At 43.7% G+C, this 7,448-nt stretch overlaps 1 pseudogene; it reads right to left on the bottom strand.

The window, feature by feature from the left end:
• Positions 1 to 841: 841 nt before the first annotated feature.
• On the bottom strand, positions 842 to 1,321 carry LOC100424954 (trafficking protein particle complex subunit 6A pseudogene; annotated as a pseudogene).
• Between the last annotated feature and the right edge of the window lie 6,127 nt (positions 1,322 to 7,448).

Here is a 7,448-nt window from a genome sequence, read left to right on the forward strand (position 1 = left end):
TCTTTCTTTCTTTCTTTCTTTCTTTCTTTCTTTCTTTCTTTCCTGCTTTCTCTCTCTCTCTCTCTCTCTCTCTCTCTCTTTTGATGGAATCTCACTCTGTCACCCAGGCTGGAGTACAGTGGCACGATCCTGGCTCATTGCAACCTCTGCCTCCTCGGTTCAAGTGATTCTCCTGCCTCAGCCTCCCGAGTAACTGGGATTACAGGTGCCCACCACCATGCCCGGCTAATTTTTGTAGTTTTAGTAGAAACGGGGTTTCACCATGTTGGCCAGGCTGGTCTTGAACTCCTGCTATCAGCTGAACCACCTGCCATGGCCTCCCAAAATGCTGGGATTACAGGCGTGAGGCACCTCGCCATGCCTATTTTCTAATTTGTTAATTAATGTCTTTTCAATTTGGCAATCATATTTTAAATCTCCTGGAGCTATTTCTTGTTTTCAGAGTGTTCTTTTTCCATAGCATCATGTTCTTGTTTTATGGATGAATTATATTTCTTGCTTCTCTGAGGATATGTATAATAATGTTTTGAAATTTTTTTCCATACGTAGAACATTTAGTGAGCATCTGCCATGCAGAGTAATGTGCCCAATGTGAGAATCCTCCACTCCAGTCCCAACTCTAGTTGGTATCTCCTTGCTTCCCATGGTGCTCCCACCTCTCTTTGATACTCACTTCCTGAATACATGTGACCCCTAGAGGCTGGGATCCCCAGTATCAGCCCCAATACCACCCCCAAAAGCAGCAGGCCCAGGGTCCCTGGGCAAAGGGATCTTCTGTCTCCAGAGGGGTTGAGGGCCAGGAGCAGCTGTGAGGCTCAGTGAGGGTGGAGAACTGGAGTCCTCAGGATTTCCAGAGTATCAGTGGGAACTTACAGGTGATCAGGGTTGCCACGGAGGCAGTGACCAAACTCTGTATGCCCAGGGTACTGAGGGTGCCACGCAGGAGGCCACAAGTGAATCCAGGAACTTGGGTGCTTCCTCCAGATACTGCAGGCCCAAGATCATCGGGATGAGGAGTGGAAGCTGTTGTCCTGAAAAAAGTAGGTCCCTTGGTGATTGGTGCACGGGCTGTCCATCTGTTGGAACACAGTCACCCACAGATTTTTGCATATGAACTTGAGGACACCCAGCTCCTCCCTGAGATGAGCATCTCCAGGGGCAGTCTCTTGCCTAGAACCTGGCTCACACAGAAATCCATGCTCTCCAGGATCAACAGGCTTATCTTCTGTTCCCCTCCCCACCGGACAGGGTTGGATTTGTGATGCCACAGCTCTGCTACCATCTCCGTGTGTAGAAACTCGAACAGCACAGCATCTACCATGTGTTAGCCTCATGCCCCTAATCTGAAATTTTTATATATTTTTGAGACAGCATCTTGCCTTGTTACTTAGGTTGGAGTACAGTGGCATAATCACAGCTCACTGTAGCCTCAACTCCCTGGGCTCAAGCAATCCTTCCACCTCAGCCTCCCAAGTAGCTGGGACTACAGATACGCGTCATCATAACTGGTGGAATTTTTTTTTTTTTTTTTTAATTTTTGTAGAGAGGGAGTCTCACTATGTTGCCCAGGCCAGTCTTGAACTCCTGACCTCAAGCAATCCTTCCATCTTGGCCTCCCAGAGTGCTAGAATTATGAGTGTGAGCCACCACAGCTAGCCAATGTTTTTTAAACATTAATAAATATGTATTGTGTTATCTGTTTTCTCTAAGATCCTTTAATTCTATTTCTTTGTTTTGCTCTTTTTCTTCCTGTTAGTGGTCCTCTTCAAATGTCTGATAATTCTTGGACAGCCAAGACACAAGTACTCAAAAAGCTGATCAGAAGTTCTAGGTGTTTGTCAGAGAGGGGAAGAAAGAACTCATTGACTGGTGGAATTCACTGTAGAGAGAGAAGCCAGCAAACGAACTTTTTTTTTTTTTTTTGAGAAATCCCAAATGTCAGTATCTGTAGGTGTTTTTCTTGACTTGGTCAGTTTCCACAGAAAGGTACCCTCTCATTTTCTCCCTGGGAGTATATGTCTGGCTGTCAATGTTTCGATTGCCAGAGGGGAAAGAGGGTTAGAAGACTCATTTGAAACTCCGACTTCCTTTTTCTTTTTTTTTTAATTATACTTTAAGTTCTAGGGTACATGTGCACAAAGTGCAGGTTTGTTACATATGTATACATGTGCCATGTTGGTGTGCTGCCCCCATTAACTCATCATTTACATTAGGTATATCTCCTAATGCTATCCCTCCCCCCTCCCCCCACCCCACAACAGGCCCCAGTGTGTGATGTTCCCCTTCCTGTGTCCAAGTGATCTCATTGTTCAATTCCCACCTATGAGTGAGAACATACGGTGTTTGGTTTTCTGTTCTTGCGATAGTTTGCTGAGAATGGTGGTTTCCAGCTGCATCCATGTCCCTACAAAGGACACAAACTCATCCTTTTTTATGGCTGCATAGTATTCCATGGTGTATATGTGCCACATTTTCTTAATCCAGTATGTCATTGATGGACATTTGGGTTGGTTCCAAGTCTTTGCTATTGTGAATAGTGCCACAATAAACATACGTGTGCATGTGTCTTTATAGCAGCATAATTTATAATCCTTTGGGTATATACCCAGTAATGGGATGGCTGTGTCAAATGGTATTTCTAGTTCTAGATCCTTGAGGAACTCCAACTTTCATTAAATCCTCATTTCCTTATAGTCTGTTACCCATACCTTTGTATACCTGTACCTGCCATGCTTAAACCTTTCATGTCCCAACCCTGCAGAGATTAATGGACCTTTCACTTTTTGCCAGAGTTTGGGAATAGAGGTTGCCTAGCCTGGCATGGGAGGCAGTGAGAGTGTCCAGGGGACCTCACTGCTCCTTACACAGACTTTCTGCACTCCCTTTTCTTTTCTCAGTCCTGCACAACTCCAGCATTCAATGGTAGGCTCCTCCCCCTACCTCAGGGAATCTTTTTGGTCTGAGGTGAAGGGTAACTCCTTATTTATCCTATAACCACCCAAATCTTATCTGTTCATTCCCTTCCTTCAAAGCCTCGGCCTTTGAAATTCAAAAGCTAAGGAGTTATACCTCTTTTCTCTGCCTTCTGCCCTCATACTCCTTACATAACGATCTGCTTGACTGATTGGGGCCGAAAGTCAAATGGTAAGAGAATACTTGGAAAAAAAATATCAGTTAAGACTTCAAAAAATATTGTCCTATTGCACTATTATTATACAGTACTGTCTTAGTTCAGACTGCTATCACAATCATATCATAGACTGGGTGTTAAACAACAGAAATTTATTTCTTACAGTTCTAGAGGCTGGGAAGTTCAGGATTAAGGTGTGGACAGAGTCAGTTCCTGGCCTATTGTGTGGACAGCTGCCTTTTTGCTGTGTCCTCACCTGGCAGAAAGAGAACTAAATCTTGGATCTCTTCTTATAAGGTCACTAATTCCATTCATGTGGGCTCCAACTTCATAATTTAATTATCTTCCAAAGGCCTTATTTCCAAATACCACTACATTGGAGATTAGAGCTTCAAGATATGAATTTGGGAGGCGGACACCAACATTCAGTCTGTAGCAAGTATCCACTAGGTGAGGTCACTGTTAGGTACCTCAACTACATTTTCTATCAGTCTTCTCAACAACCCATTCTATAGATGAAAACTGATGTTTGGAAAAGGTAAATAACTTGCCCAAAGTCACACAGTCAGTATGTCACAGAGCAGGCATTTGGTATCTGATTAAACACCAAGCTGATGTCCTTTCCACAGTAGCAAGTGGCCTCCTGTGAGTTCATAATAAACCTTTGAAAGTAGCAACCAGAATCTAGGATTTCTTCTTGTTTGACTAGATAACAAAAGGAATTTTGATTATGATTCTTCAAGAGTACTTACTTATTATGTCTCTTTTCATTGGTTGTTAAATTTTACCATACATCGTCTAGTTTTCTAGGTTATTTAGAGACTGGCGCATGCATTTCAGCAAATCAAACTTATTTGGGAAAGCACATATTTGTGTTATTCAGCAGTATCTGTATTTACTATCCAAACATCTGGCAATTAACTTTCAGTGCTGACACAATTTCCAACAAATTACAGAGCATTTACAACAGTGTACTATATGACACAGAATTCCTGGTTTTAGTGAGATTCTCCTAAATACCTGGTTACTGAATCAAACCTCTCAAAAGCCACCATTGGTGGAGGTGGGTTCTGTACCTCAAAGATCCCTTAGGGACCTTAGGATTTAGCACAAAGCCGGTCAGTTCCTAGCCATGTTCATTTCTTCATGAGATGCTCAGAATCAGGAAGAGAGACAGAAGGGAGAAGGACTAATCCATTAATTACATTTAAAAGGAAGCCACAGAAGCCAACACAGATACAAGTGTTGTTGGCTGTCTGAGGTCTCCCCTGGCTTAGTGAGACTGCGTTATTTTCAGCTCTGCTGCAAGAACTACTGCCTTCTCCAGCCCTGCCAGCACCTCTCCCCATTTGAGTCTTTACCAAGAAGTCTATCTGATCTACTAAGAAGTGATAGTTTGGAATAGGTATAAGCTAGAGGTGAACCCATTAGCTAGAGTGATTATCCAGACTCAAGGAAAACTGTAAGTAGGAAAGTTTGCTATGAGGCTCTCTTAGCTTTCCCTTCAGGATTCATCTTGCCATCTCTCTTTTGTTTACCACTTTTGGGTGGCTGCCTAATGTTGAAGTCCCGTAGGAATTCTTTCCACCAGATCTTCCTCTCACTAAGTTCAGATGAACAGTCATATGTAATTAAGGTGCAACGTTTCAACAAGCAAGTCTCCAGAGCCAGAAGGAAACTCTAAAACAGTGGCATTTCAGGCATCACAATAGGAAAAGAGTTGGGTGCCTTCAGTTCATATTTGCTGTGACCCCAATTGAGAGTTGGGATAATAAACAAAAGTAAGTTCCAAAAAATTCAGAACATCCCCTGAGTCTGCTAGGATGGCCCTCCAGAATCTCCTTAAAGACTCTGCAAATTTAAAGCCAAAACTCTGTGTCTTCTAAAACTCTGAATTTGTCTGGTGTCTCTGGTTAGGAGTGGTCACATGACCTAAGAAAGCCAACACATCCTTCTGCAGTGGGTAAATGGCTCCCTCAGTTCAGATCTGTTGGATCAGCTGCCAGGTCAGCACCCTCTCACTGGAGAAGCAGAAAATCCATGGGTTTTGCTGTTTAGTTGAGGAAAAAAAAACAGGCTCTCCTTCTGTTGTGAAAAATTTCAATCTGCAAAGGCATGTGTTTCTAAAATGACTAATCATTCAGGGTTTCAGTTGCTGCTATTGTTTTTTAGAATTTTGTTTAATTTAGTGCTGTTATAGGTAATCGTTTTGCTACTGATCACCTTTCACTACTGAGTATTTCATTTTTTTAGGCATGTGATAAAAATTCAGCAATGGTAAGATTTGTGTGGGGAGGCTGAATGAATAATTACATTTATGCATTTGTTGTGGCTAATTCTGTTGGAGTTATGTTATGTGTGTGCTCATGCGTGACCTATTATTTTAGTTTTGGAGCCCAGTTTTAGTTTTGGGGATTTACTGCAACTGTGAGTGACTCCATGTTACACATAAATGTGTCTTTGTTGGTTCCCTCCATCTCCCTTTTCTCTTCATGTTTCTTTTTTTTTTGGAGACAGTCTTGCTCTGTTGCCCAGACTAGAGTGCAGTGTCATGATCTCGGCTCACTGCAACCTCCGCCTCCTGGATTCAAGCAATTCTCCTGCCTCAGCCTCTCAAGTAGCTGGGATTACAGGCATGTGCCACCATGCCCGGCTAATTTTAGTATTTTTTTATTTTTTTTTTGAGATGGAGTCTTGCTCTGTCACCCAGGCTGGGGTGCAGTGGCGCGATCTCGGCTCACTGCAACCTCCGTCTCCCTGGTTTAAGCAATTCTCCTGCCTCAGCCTCCCAAGTAGCTGGGACTACAGGTGCATGCTGTCATGCCCAGCTAATTTTTTGTATTTTAGTAGAGACGGAGTTTCACTGTGTTGCCCATGCTGGTCACAAACTCCTGAGATCAGGTAATCCGCCCGCCTCGGCCTCCCAAAATGCTGGGATTACAGGCATGAGCCACCGTGCCCGGCCCAAGTTTCTCTTACATGTCTTTGGTTTTAACCTCCACCCAGATGACTCCCACTTCTATATCTGCATACCTGACCTGACTACTGGTTTCTCGCTGTGTGCTGGGCACTTCCTCCTGCAGGCTCGCTGATAACTGAAACACGGACTTCCCCTTCATCTCCTCAAACTCTTCATTTCCCCAAGCCAGCAACTGCTCCTTCCTATTGCTTTCTGTCTGCTCCTGCCTTCTGCCTTGCAGTTTACCCAGATCGGGGCTTCCTCACAGGCAAAGTCTTCCTGGGCCAACCCACCTGGCAGGGACCTCCTGTGAGATGGGACCGGATGCAGGGTCAGGCAGGGACATTTGGGATTTCAACTGTGCCCTGGTTAATTATGGGAATGTGGCAATTTTCTTTCCTTCTATGAACCTGCATTTTCAGTGAGACTGTCCTGATCTACCCCATGGAGTAGCTGATGGGATTATGTAAACGTTTATCTGAAGCTTTTGAAATGTTTGCCTCTGTTCCTACTCTTCACCGGCATTCTCCAAAGTGGGGTGTGAGCGTGGGGCCCCTGACACTTCTTTGGAGCATGGTAAGAAGATACTAAAATATCTATTTATATTTATTTTATCTAAAAATGTAAATTCTGCTTTGCTAACATTCAATGTTTGTTTTGACTCCTGGCACTCACCCCTGTGAATTGTACTAGATAATATGATCCTTCTAGTACAACTGAGGGCCATGATGCCTGTGTCAGGTGTGCTGTTGGAGAGGCCTCAACTCAGAGGGGGGTGGGCGGCACCCTCCTGTAGCCCCCCAGTGCATTTTGACCACTTGTAACTGATGTGAGCCCAGTTTAGTGGATTTATGGGTTATGCTTTCTAATTTAACGAAAACATCCACCTGATCCATGGATAAGTGACTGGAAAGAAACTGTGGTTGAAATAGAACTAATAATGCAAGCTCAGGAAAGCACGGGAGTGGCCAAGGGGTCCCCTCTTCTAATCCTTGTCTGAGCTCTTTTTCAGTCCATGTCTTCCTGAGATATAACTTCCTATAATTCGAGAAACAACTTGGGAGCTAGTTTGGTCCCACCAAAATAATTGGCCAATGATCTTTCTGTATAGGATGTTATTTTAAAGGAATTCTACTCTTTTCTATTTCAGAGATTGATCTTATCCTCCATCTTCCCAGTTCTGGGTCTCTCTCCTGCTGGTTCACAGGTGTGACATTGTGTGGTAAATATGCTTTCTTTTTTTTTTTGAGATGGAGTCTCGCTCTTGTTGCCCAGGCTGGAGTGCAATGGCACGATCTCGGCTCACTGTAAACTTTGCCTTCTGAGTTCAAGCAATTCCCCTGCCTCAGCCTCCTGAGT

This window comes from Macaca mulatta, chromosome 4 (genome assembly GCF_049350105.2).
Source record: "Macaca mulatta isolate MMU2019108-1 chromosome 4, T2T-MMU8v2.0, whole genome shotgun sequence".
NCBI classification, from domain to species: domain Eukaryota; kingdom Metazoa; phylum Chordata; class Mammalia; order Primates; family Cercopithecidae; genus Macaca; species Macaca mulatta.